Source organism: Vidua chalybeata, chromosome 3 (assembly GCF_026979565.1).
Source record: "Vidua chalybeata isolate OUT-0048 chromosome 3, bVidCha1 merged haplotype, whole genome shotgun sequence".
NCBI classification, from domain to species: Eukaryota; Metazoa; Chordata; class Aves; order Passeriformes; family Viduidae; genus Vidua; species Vidua chalybeata.
The window spans coordinates 41,032,871-41,044,918 of NC_071532.1; the positions used below are offsets into that span (position 1 = coordinate 41,032,871).

At 40.2% G+C, this 12,048-nt stretch overlaps 1 protein-coding gene across 1 annotated transcript in view; it reads right to left on the reverse strand.

The window, feature by feature from the left end:
• Positions 1-12,048, reverse strand: part of DISC1 (DISC1 scaffold protein) — a 212,706-nt gene that overhangs the window by 141,347 nt on the left and 59,311 nt on the right. The window lies entirely within an intron of this gene.

The window sequence follows — 12,048 nt, forward strand, 5'->3', positions numbered from 1 at the left end:
AGCTCTCCTGAATTATGCTCAGTTTATCATCCAAAAAAAACCTGAAACTTTAAATAAAAATAACAGTAGTCGCCAAGACACTGTTTTGATTGTACCATAACCCTACACATTTCTTAGAGTGACCACCTCTCTAAGTTACTTATTTGTTTTCTGTCCTTGTGCAGAAAACAAAGGAACATCATTCTAACTACTAATTCTTAATGCACTATATGTATCTTCTATTGCGCCACTATACCAACAAAATTACATACATGACAGATAACAAGCCTGCCATTCAAGACAGAACACCTTTGATGATACATTAGTCAAATTAGAGAGTTTTGAGCTAACCCACAAATGGAAAACCTTTACAGTTCAGTACTCTGCTTGTGACCTCACTGCATACAATTTTGTGTGATTAGCAATCCTTTTAACATTTTCAATACGTTACTATCAGAATAGCATCCATCTGTGCATGCTTTTTATTGCTTATTTTCTTTCTTTATCCTCTGAGGGGATTTAACACAAAAAGTTGCTTATGTTTGCTGGTTTAGAGAAATTATGCATTTTTACAATAATCTGTCATTAGTATTGATCTCCATTCTGCTTCTGTGCCAACAGGGTAGAATGAAGACAGAGACTTTACTAATAAGACTAGATCTTTTCCCTGTCCCAGCACTGTTCTCCAGGGTGAACTCACTTTTGTGTTGCCATCGGCATGCAAAATGTCCAAAGGCCCTTTTTGAAATGAACACCCTACCCTTCATGTACCCATGTGCATACTATCCCTGCAAAGTAGTGGAGGTGAACCACACGTGTGATGCATTTCTCCTCAGCTAAGCAGATTCACCCTATCCCTACCACCACATTGAAACTGAAATTTGAGCTGAGACTCCCAACCCCATATTTTGACCAGAAAAACATATCAGCACTTGCATGCTAATATGCCACTTGGCATTTCAAACTCAGCCATCAAAAATACCACTGTCACAAACAGAATAGTGAGGGCTGAAAGGGTTGGCTAGTGACCAATGACCACTGAACGCCAAACCACATGGAAACACTTCCTTTTACTCACACCATTCACCACTGGGCTTCCTGGGAGTTGTGGCAACCTTCTATAGCCATTTAACAACATCATAGTTGTTCTTCGACATAATTATGCTTAACTGTGTGTGTCCAGTTATTTCATCATTCTAATCCTACCCCTCCTGGCCCTAGAAACACAGCTATTTTGGAAGGAAAACAGATGAGGGAACCAACATGCCGATTCCTTCTCTCTCTCTCTCATTAAGTCTTGGCTGCATCCTGCTTCATATATTCCAATCTACACAGTATTCAATTAGTTTCTCCTAACAGACGTTTCTAAATAATTTGTTCCACTGGCATCTTATAAGTAATATGGCTGCTCATATCCACTTACCTCTCTCTACTAAATGATTTTTTACCTTTAATTTTTTCAGCATCACACTTAAGGGTTATGACTTAAGAGACTTCAGCACCAGTGAGCTGAACACTGCAGCACTCAGCTTTTAGAATACTCACCTGGAAAGGAAACCCATGCCATTTGACCTGGCTGATATCTTTAGTGCATGGAGACACCCAAGAGCCTCAGTGCCAGCTGCAGAGCAGGGAACCATGCAAATAAGGCTCAATCCAGCTTTTAGTGCTGGAGAAATCTGGATCAAGCACAAGTAATGGAAATTATCATAAGTCTAGCCAACAGGATGTGAAAGAGGGAAATAAGCAGGGTTCCTTAGACTAGCAGAGGTAAAGACTGAGGTAACTTCCAGTACTACTATAAGCCAGCAAGCTGCAAAGAAAGCAGTAATAGAATGTTCTCTTAGAACTTGAGTCCTCGGTTGTGGGTATTCTCAGCTCAGTCAAAGAGAAAGAGAAAGGTTTTCTAACCAGATGAGAGCCTGGGAAACAGTTAGGAAAGAATGTAAATAATTCTCGAATCTATCTTGTTATTCACATTGTTTATGGATATGCTCTGCCACTGCGCGTCATTCACTGCACACCAATGGTGTGACATGTTTTTACTCTAAGACCAATGAAATTAGTCTTCTCGAAGTTCTCTATATATAGAGCAGTACATTTGAAATAATTCAGAGCTCATTTTCTTAGCCTTCTGATCTGGAGTTCTCTGTTCCCATCCTGCTCAACAGCGTCACTCGGTAACAAACAAATTTGCTGCTGAGTTGCAGCAAATGATATGTGAAAAAAACATTGGATATAGTGAAGCACTAAACCTAACTGCCAGGGTTAGACAGAAAATCTCCTCCAGTGTTGGTTTTCGGGTCAGACAAACATCTCTCAGGAATACCTCTGGCAGAGTTTAAGGGTTGAGGCCAGAAAAACCAAATGCATTCCCCTGTTTGAACAAGGGAAAGTGCTGGATTCTGCACCTGGGATGGGGCAACCCCGGATGTATGGACAGACCAAGAAATGAGACGCTGGAAAGCAGTGCCATGGAAAGGGACCTGGGGACCCTGCCTGGGCAAGCTGAACATGAGCCAGCAGTGCCCTGGCAGCCAGGAGGGCCAAGCCTGGCCTGCGGAGCCATCAGGCACAGCATCACCAGCCAGGAAAGGGAGGGGATTGTCCTGCTCTGCAATGGGGTGGCACTGGGGGCAGTTTTGGGTGCCACAATATAAGAAAGACATTGAACTGTTAGGGAGTGTCCAAGGAGGGCAGTGAAGATGGTGAAGGGCCTTGAGGGGAAGGAATTTGAGAAGCAGCTGAGGTCACTTGGTCTGTTCAGCCTGGAGAAGACTAGGGGAGTCCTCATTGTAGTTACAGCTTTCTCATGAGGGGAAGAGGAGGGGCAGGTATCGATCTCTTCTCTGTGGTGACCAATGACAGACACAGAAGGCCTTCGCTATTGCTAAGTCATCAGACTCACAGACACAACTTTCTTTTACTTGCATTTTAGTGTTTTAACAAGTTATTCCAACAGAGAAAAGAATCCAAGAACTTACTGATAGACTGAAACACCAAAAGAAACCACATGCCCTCAGGTATCTCCATTACAAAGAAACGCTTAATACTTTCTCTCCCTTCAAAATAAGTTTCTCTCACTTCACTCCTCTCACTTTCTCACTTTAAAATAAGTTACTTAATGGACAGCTTACATGCCAAAAGCAACCCCCCCCCCCACTTTGATGAAGTTCTTAAATGAACAAACCTTCAGGTAATCAATACACATTGTTTTACAGAAGCATTTAAAATGAGGCCTAATTCTCTTTATCAGCCTTTTATTTCACTACATTCTGGTGCCAGCTTGCTGCCTTGAAGAGCCCTCCAGATACCCTAAACAAAGCTCCTACTTCACACCAAAGAGTAAAAGTTAACTCTTAAATTACCCTCCACTGCAAGCCATTACTGTGCAATCCACTACCACCTGTGTACCTCAGACATCCCACTCACTTTAAAGCCAACCCATAGTACAGGCCTGGAAGATGCTGACTAACTGCTGTTCTCAATTAAACAAGCAGCAGTCTGAAAACAGTAGTGTTTCCAAAGATCATGCTTTGTAATAGCTTTGAGTAAAGGAAGCAATTTCTGTAACTTCTAATTGACCATGTGAGAACATCTGGCTACCTCTCTACTTTTTAAGTACTCTAACATTGGTTTTATTCCTCCAAAGAAAAGGTTCACTTTATCAGAACTATTTATCATCATTTAAAAAAACATTTAAGAAAATCATCTCAGTAAGGACAGAACCTAATTTGCTATGTATTCATATATTTCTGTTCATTTATGTCTGCACTAATAAGTGGGAAGATAATCAATCATGCTATTCTACAAACTTCTGGACATTCAGAGAGTGTTTCTTCAGCTAGTTCAACTAGGGAAGGTAATTTGCATCCCCCCCAAAATTTGAAGGCCTTAAAACAGGATTTATGTAGGATTGATAACCATAACTCACACACTGCAGCTCTAAAATATTTTTTCTTGCCTGCTAGGTACTTCCAGAAACACATAATCTCCTCACCATTCACTTTCTTAAAAACTCTAATGGTCCAAGATGACTAAGTCTTGTATGCTCAGCACCAAAGATAGTTACATATTTTGTAAGAACCAAAGAAGTCCCAGGTTCAGAACCAAAGACCCCTCTTGCAGCCTGTATCCAAAACCACACGCGGTAACAGGACTTTAGAGAGGAGACTAAGAACCAGGGTACAAAGTGCCCCCTTTCTGCTCCTGAATATCTAATGTCTGTCAGCTAAAAGACTTCCCTTCTATCCACCAGAAACTTCTCTCATCTCAGGCTTTCTATGCTTTTGGTCTCCAAAATACATTATAGCAGAGAACACAAAAATTGAAATATGAATTATTTAAACACATACCCCATTTGGTAACTTGAGGAGTCTAATGTGGAGCTTGAATATGTGGCTGAAACACTTCTGGAGAGCAGACTAGTAAGCAAGGTGTCTACAGCCCAGTTACTAGCACTGGCCTCCTGCAAAATAACTTGCAGGAGAAAATGCAGATCAATTAATATCCAAATATGACCCATAAGGACATGTACTGTGATAAAAACTGAAGGCGTTACAAGCACCTGGAATACCTATCTGCTCTTAAGGATAAAATAATTAACCATTTAATAGTTCCAAACTCTCGGGGTCTGGGTGTCGAGGTGACCCCGAGAGTGTAAAAGTCTATATTTCCGAGTCCACACAGCCAAAGAATAAGTCTGAATGCGTAGGGTCGGCTTCTCAAGGTTGTTTATTTTCTCTTATCTGTAACATTCTTTCTCTGACCTGCTGAGCTCTGTTTAGCAAGTTGGCCATGGCATTCTGTTCTGCCCTCTGGGGCAGTGTTTACATTTTATACTAAAAACTATGTTTACTATGTTTACAATAATGTGCCAATATCTATCATTTATGTTAGACAGTGTGTCTCTTACCTTAAACCAATAGAAAAGCGTCACCATCACACCAAGACATGGAGGACAAGAAGAAGAAGAAGGTCAGGACACACCCAAATCTCTCTATCTTGTCCCCTTGAATCCCATTCTTAAAAGCCCCAAAATTCTACTTTTTCAACCTGTGTTATTTCAACTACCACACTACTCAAGCTCTTGTGGCTTGTAATTCCTCATACAAAGTTGGCAGTTTTTTCCACGGGCTAAAATCAAAGCCACAGGTGTTTTTGACTTCATGCCAAGGTCTCCGAGCCCCCTGCCAGGGTCTCGAGACAGCCAAGGAAGTCAGAGGGATGTCCTGGGTTCCCACACCAAACATATACACAGTAGAAAGTAAAGACTCTTGATATGCGTAAAATGCAGCTTCAAATTACTCTTAGATAGTCAAACAGCTAGCCCTTACCATGTGCTGTCTGGTCATCAGCAGAGAACAAACTTTTTCTACCTTCCATTCATCCCTGCATGTGGAAAACAGCAAAATAAAGCCACTGCAAAGTCAAACTGCACATCTGGGCAAGGCTGACTCCAAGAAGTCATGAGGCTGGGGACAGATACCACTGAAGCCACAGGAGAAACAGAGTTATGCCTACCCTGCTGACTGTGTGGATTAAAAGGAGAGCATCTGCAGAGCAAAACAGTTCAGTACTGAGGCCCCAATATCTGCATTTCAGAAGGTCCTACTTCAAACTAGGTTTAGTGTAATGCCATGGATCCAAGAACAGATAGTTGAACCCCTCTGGTAGCTCTACAGCACTTCTTCAGACTTGGTCTTACCTGAAAGAAATCTAACCCATTGTACTACAAGACTGCTCTACAGTGCAAAGCAAAGCATAATAGATGGGACAATTGGGAGATTCCTTCCAAAGGTTCACACACCTAATCTGAACTAAAATTATATTTGGGCCGGGGTCCATTAAAAACATCCAGCAGTCAGTGGAAAAAGCAGTTCCTGGGAAGGCCAGTAAGCAGAGGCTAAAGCTTTCCAGACAAGGCTATAACCCTCTGGGTGCCACAGCCAAACATTCATGTTCAGCTCATAAAAAGGTAGAGCAAAATTCAAATCTAATTATGGGCAAGCGTATTACCCACCACTTAACATTTTCCATTCCAGTCAAAAAGGCAACTTTGTGCAGTTTCACAATCCAGCTCTGCTCCTGAACTATCAAGACCACCTTGAGGAACAGTGGAACAAACCAAATTCCTGGCTGCTGAACACCCTTTGGAGTCAAAAGCTACTGCCACAAAATTCACCCTAAAGCAGGACAGCCAAAATCTGCAGGAGCTACAACTCCATAATTTCTTGGTTTGTGTGTATTCCTCAGCTGTTTCTCATTTTTAGTACAGCTGACAAACCCTTCTAATTCCTGCTGAGATGCTCTATTGATGGTTAATTACCTCCAATGATGGTGCTGTTTACACTTAAAAGACTAGCAACCAGAAGACTACAAGAGAGTAAGTCTCCTGCATTCCCTGTCAGACTCAAGGTACCAGCGTAACCAAAATATCCAGCAATGACCTGATGTAGCATTTGATGCCCCAAGCTCCCCCTGCTGCAGTCAGCATCAGCTGCCTATCCTCAGATTCCTTCTCTTTTCCTAGCAATGAGACATCACTATATATAAATCAGGTGGGGGAGGAAAGGGAAGGAAAGGAAACCTGGTATTCAAAATAGTCCCTTCAAGAGAAGCAATGGAGAACACTGTCTACAAGATTTCTTAAGAGGGAGGACAGCTCAAGCATGCTCTCTGCTTCCCTGCAAGCTCTGCATTTTCCACCCGTCAGTTTACACCAAATACAACCCAGGAAACTGCTGCCTCCTTAAAATATATAACATTTCAGAATTTAGTGTACTGAACACCTGTGTTGCAGCAGAGTTGGGAAGTCTGAAAGTTTTAAAATATACAAGAACAGACACTTTTTAGCTGTTATTACAAAAGGAAGCATGACACATTGGCAGATATTTCCCTCCTCTAATTTATATTGAATTTAAGAGTATTCATTTAGCATTGAATAAAAAGCTACATTCTTAGACATTTCAACAGATGCTTCCTCCAAAGCACACCACCAAGATTTCCACCTACAGCTTACAGCTCCAGTTAACACTGGAAAATCTATCTCCCCAGAAAGTCACTAGTGCAAAGCTTGGGGCAGATTTTTATCATAAGTTTTGACCAGTGTTCCACAGCAGCAGTGTGACTGTCACTCAGATCTGTGGTGTGTTCTCTGCCTCTCAATAACAACAGTTAACAGGATTTAGGGGCACAAGCCACAGAACTCCATGGGTTTTGTGAGAGTATAGGTGCAGTTACTTTCAACATCAGCAGGAACATAAGCAAGAAGCCACAAAGCCAGAAGGGCTTTGTCCAGTACACCTCTGGGAAATTTGGGGGTCAAGAGGAAAATATCCGAGTCCTGACTTGGACAATTAATCTCACTAGTTACTTGGCCAACATTAGAAAAATATTGCTTTCTCGTGCTACTTTCTCCTCACCTGGCAATGATGTAGGGTAAACTACCCTCACAGCTGTTATTTCTGGGCTGAGTTTAAGGGCATCAGGACTATTTGGATAAACATACCATTTCCTGTAACAGGACTATCCTGAAAGTAAAGTAGTTATTATAGCATCTCACAGAGGAGCCTCCAATGGAGGTTCCAACTGTACTAGGCTCAGACAAGGGAGGTAGCAGGGGAAGAAACCCTACTCCAATAAATTTACAATCCACAAAATAAATGACAGCCAAAGGGCAAATGGAGAGAACAGTGCATCAGACCACACTCTGGGTGAAAATTAGGGGCAATAATTTCAGCATACTAGAAGCAGCTTAATCTCCATTGCTCTTAATCTGACATTTCTGAACAACACTGAGGTTTTACAGTATCTTTAATAGCAACATTTTTAATATTAGGACCTTGATAAATATTTCACATTAGAGCATAAACTAACTACTTCCATAATTTTCTAAATGCAAGAGTAATCACATTTTTTAATGTGCCTGACATGCATAACAATTAGTGAAATAGTGGGCAGTTTTCTGTATGTGACAACCTTAGTAATTCATCTTTGTAACTGCATGAAAAGTACAGTTCCATACAGTTTCTATTCCCTACAGTTCTTCTCTTCAGATTTGCTGCATTTGTAAATTCCTTCAAACACCACAAGAGTTCACAGGTAGGCATGTGAATGTTGGAGACATCATTTCTCCTTTAGCCAGTTCACAATACAAATTAAACAGTGTCCCACTGACTGTTTGCTTTTCACAGACTTTCACAAAGTTTCCAATGAAACCAAGATCCTTACATTTCCAATACGACTTCACAATAAAAATAATTTACAATAACATCAAAAGATACACTAAAAGAGGAAAAAAGCTGATTGCTTGTGCACTTTATTTGATAGCAACATTATTCTGCAAGCAGTGCTGATAGTATTGCAAGCAGTGCTGACAGTCACTAGATATAAGATTTTAGGGAAATGAAGAAAAACACGTACCGCTGACTCCAGGTCAAATCTGTATCTTTAAAAATGTCAGGCTATGCAGCACAACAGCACAGACAATTATTGTGAATAAAATTGTATTCTGAAAGAGATCTTGCAAGACAAGGAAGCTTCCAGAGATCCAAGCAAAGCTCCTTGGCTGGCAATACAGCTCCTGCTTTTATCGGAGATGGTAGAAGAAAAGGCTTGGTGGGTATTTCCAATCAGTGCAGTTCATATACATGAACTGTCAGCTGTATATTAATGTCAGCTGCAGGAGATTCAATCCCAGTTCACCATGTCCCTTTCCCTGCTCCAGGAAGCTCTAAGCCAACATCCATCTATCTTCACTGCCTCTGAATAAATGCCATGGACTGATTAGAAAACAGGTGACTCAATTAACAGTAAACTGTGCAGTGCTCTACAACTAATTGCATTATATTGTGAGATACCTGTCATTTTTATAAAGTTCTAAATACTCCAGAAAGAAATTTTGATACGGGATTGTCTATATCTGGGCTTTTATATCAAGGATTTTGTAACAAGAGACAGTCAGATTTTGTTGGGATGTTTTCATACCAGGCTCTATTTAAGCACATATTGTGTGAATCTAAAGTGCTTTGTCTCAGCTGTCAAACAAAGAAAAGGATTTATTATTGCCTAACATGAATATATTGAGAACACCATCCTAAAGAATACTGTTTAAAAGATTTTTTTTTTTGTGAGAGAAGCCACAAAGTAACATAGATAACATAAGCAGTGTTCCACAAAGGTTTATCTTCATACTTTTAAAAGTCATGTTGCAAATATGCAGAACAAAGCAGCAAAAAGCCTAAGGGTAAGGAACACCAATGAGTAGATGTAGAGCTGCTTTCAGTTGAAGTTTGAAAGAAAACAGCACCGATTTTGAAGTGTGGTATATATTAAATTGTGCTGTTTCCCAAGGACTACAGTAGGGGAAGAAATCAGCTTGCAATTCTGCTTAAGCCACCAGCTACAGATCAACACCATCAAAACAAAATGCAATTAGGCAATGTTATCTCCCTTCTGTATCAAGGCATGCTGATGAAAAGGTATAAAATACTATTTCTTATTGATTGAATATTACACAAAGAGAACTATAAAGAGAATATAAATGCATGCATACAGCCCCAAAGCAATTGCTCTGAAAACTGCAGTGAGGAACTCTACAAGGAAACTTGAGGCTTCTAGAAACAAAAGGGGAGGGAGAGAAAATAAACTTTTTGTGGTAACAGAGCTGAAAACAGTACATCCATTCATTATGGATGAGTACCTGGATGCCAGAATTTTACTTTAGGTTAAAGCAATCTTTTTTCTGCCTCTCTTGTTCCCTGCATTCTCCTTCTTGAGCTCCCACAATACTGCTCAATGTTTGCTTGTATTCCAGGTCCCCATTCACACATTTAATAGTCTACATAATCTGAAATATATAAATCTAATTTCATTGTTTCTTCCTTATTCCCAGTGCTCTTCAAGAACTAAAACTTTACCATCAAATTGAGCTCATAACCTTCCCTAAGCACTCTGCACCAGTAGATGTAAAACCGAAAACTGTTTTAAAACTATTTCAAAAAATAAAGGAAAATATAAAAATAGCAAATGAAAGATGCTAACTTAGTTTGGCCGAGCTACTTTTCCAATTTCTACCATCCATCACTGTTCTAGCACACAGAAGTTACACTGTTCTGCTTTATACAGTAAAGGCCATATCCAAAGAAATCAAGCAATAAGAGAGCATGATTGACAACATTTGTCATTTGTACTCAGACTATTCTGACTGTCAAAACAAAAAATGGATTATTAAGGTCATCTAGTCCAACCCAACTGCAATAATGAGGGATATCTTCAACTAGATCAGGCTGCTCAGAGCCCCATCCAGCCTGACCTTGAATGTTGCCGGAGATGGGGCATAAATCCATCCATCACCTCTCTGCACAACCTGTTCCAGTGTTTCAAGCACACTCTTTGTAAAAAATTTCTGCCTTGTATCTAGTCAGATCCAATAATTTCTACCAGGAAATTATTGCTCCAGGAATCAGAATCCAATGGCAAAGAAAACCATTTAAACACAGAATAGCTGCTGACTGTCAGTATTTGGTGACTGGTTTCCTGCCTTTCCATTTGAACTTGGCTTTATTAATCAATTCCCTCTCAGCAATCCACAGGTACCCTTACACCCCAGTTTCTCTCCTCATTGTTTCTGCCCCTCGATCCTCTTCCCTTCCCACATCTTCCAGCTAGCATCTTGCTTCTCTAGTATTTTATTTTCCAAAAACAGATAAAAAATACAATTTTTAGCTATCTGACTTGCACCTACAGTTTATTTAGCTTACATATACAAGTACTGAGCTCTTGTCTATTTCCTACCTACCATCTTCAATATTGCTTTCCCATGTCTGTTTGTGGTACCAAAGCATAAACACAAAACAATTTAAATAATTGTGGAACTGTAGTTGGATCCTGCAACTTCCTTTGGAAGGCCAAAAAAAAAAAAAAAAAACCCAAATGTAAAAGCTGCATACCCTTTTCTATTATTTTTCCCTATGCAAATTCACCTCAAGCATACTTTGCCCTATTGATCCTGAATTTGAAAACATTCCTGGCATTCCCAAAATGTCACCAAATTCTGTAAAAAACCCAGAAAGTTTGTGGGGCTCAGAGCACTGCACAAAGTGAACTTCACTGAAGAAACAGAGTCTCAGGTTGAACTGGATCAAAGCCACATCTCACTGCAAGAACCTCAGAGGAGGCACTTCCTCAGCTATCAAGCCATATTTCATGTTGGCAGCTTCTTATTAGCTTAAGCAGGTTCTTACTGTAAAAATTACTTGTGTTTTGTTGAGTTGATGACTCAGAGACATGACCTCCCTGAAACAGATCTCTACCAACACATCATGGCATTGGGACAGTCAATGCCACCACCACGTTCAGCCTGATACAGAGGCTTCCAGAAACAACAAAGGCAGCAATTTTGTCAAGATTAGTCTTGGAGCTCCCCAAATTCCACCACCAGGGAAAAAGAATAGAACAACTAAATACAAGGCAGGCAACCACCCCATACTATGTGAGGTAGGGTCAGAAGATGATGAAAGGCTTAGATGATTTGCTTAAGAAATCCAACATTCTAAAAACAAAGCAGTGTAGGAATATCTCAGAATTCTCTATTTACCCATCCTCATCCATCCACCAGTACTTTTTTAGAATTCTTTTGTGCAATTCTGTCAACAGCTCAGGAGTATTACAGGAAGGAAAGCAACAATTAGAGTTGTTTGATTTCCTTATGGAAAGCTGACAAAACAATATTGTCTGCTCTGCATTGAAAAGATTTACATGAACACATGAAAGGAATTAGCATACAAAACCTCAACAACATAGGTATATTTTCCTTATTGCTGATTCTCATAAGCCTCACAAAACACTGAATGCTAACCAAAATATCACAGGAACCTGCAAATTACAAGCATAGCATACCAAAATAAAAAGGAGTAGTTGTAGGCACAATGAAGAGGGCTCACCTAGAAATAGTAATTTTTCTTAGTCTACAATTTCTTTTTATGCATCTATACATACCTACATTTTAAGGCAAAGCAAAAACATCTGGCATGGTTTCATGGAATGGGTTGGTACTGCCATGCCTGT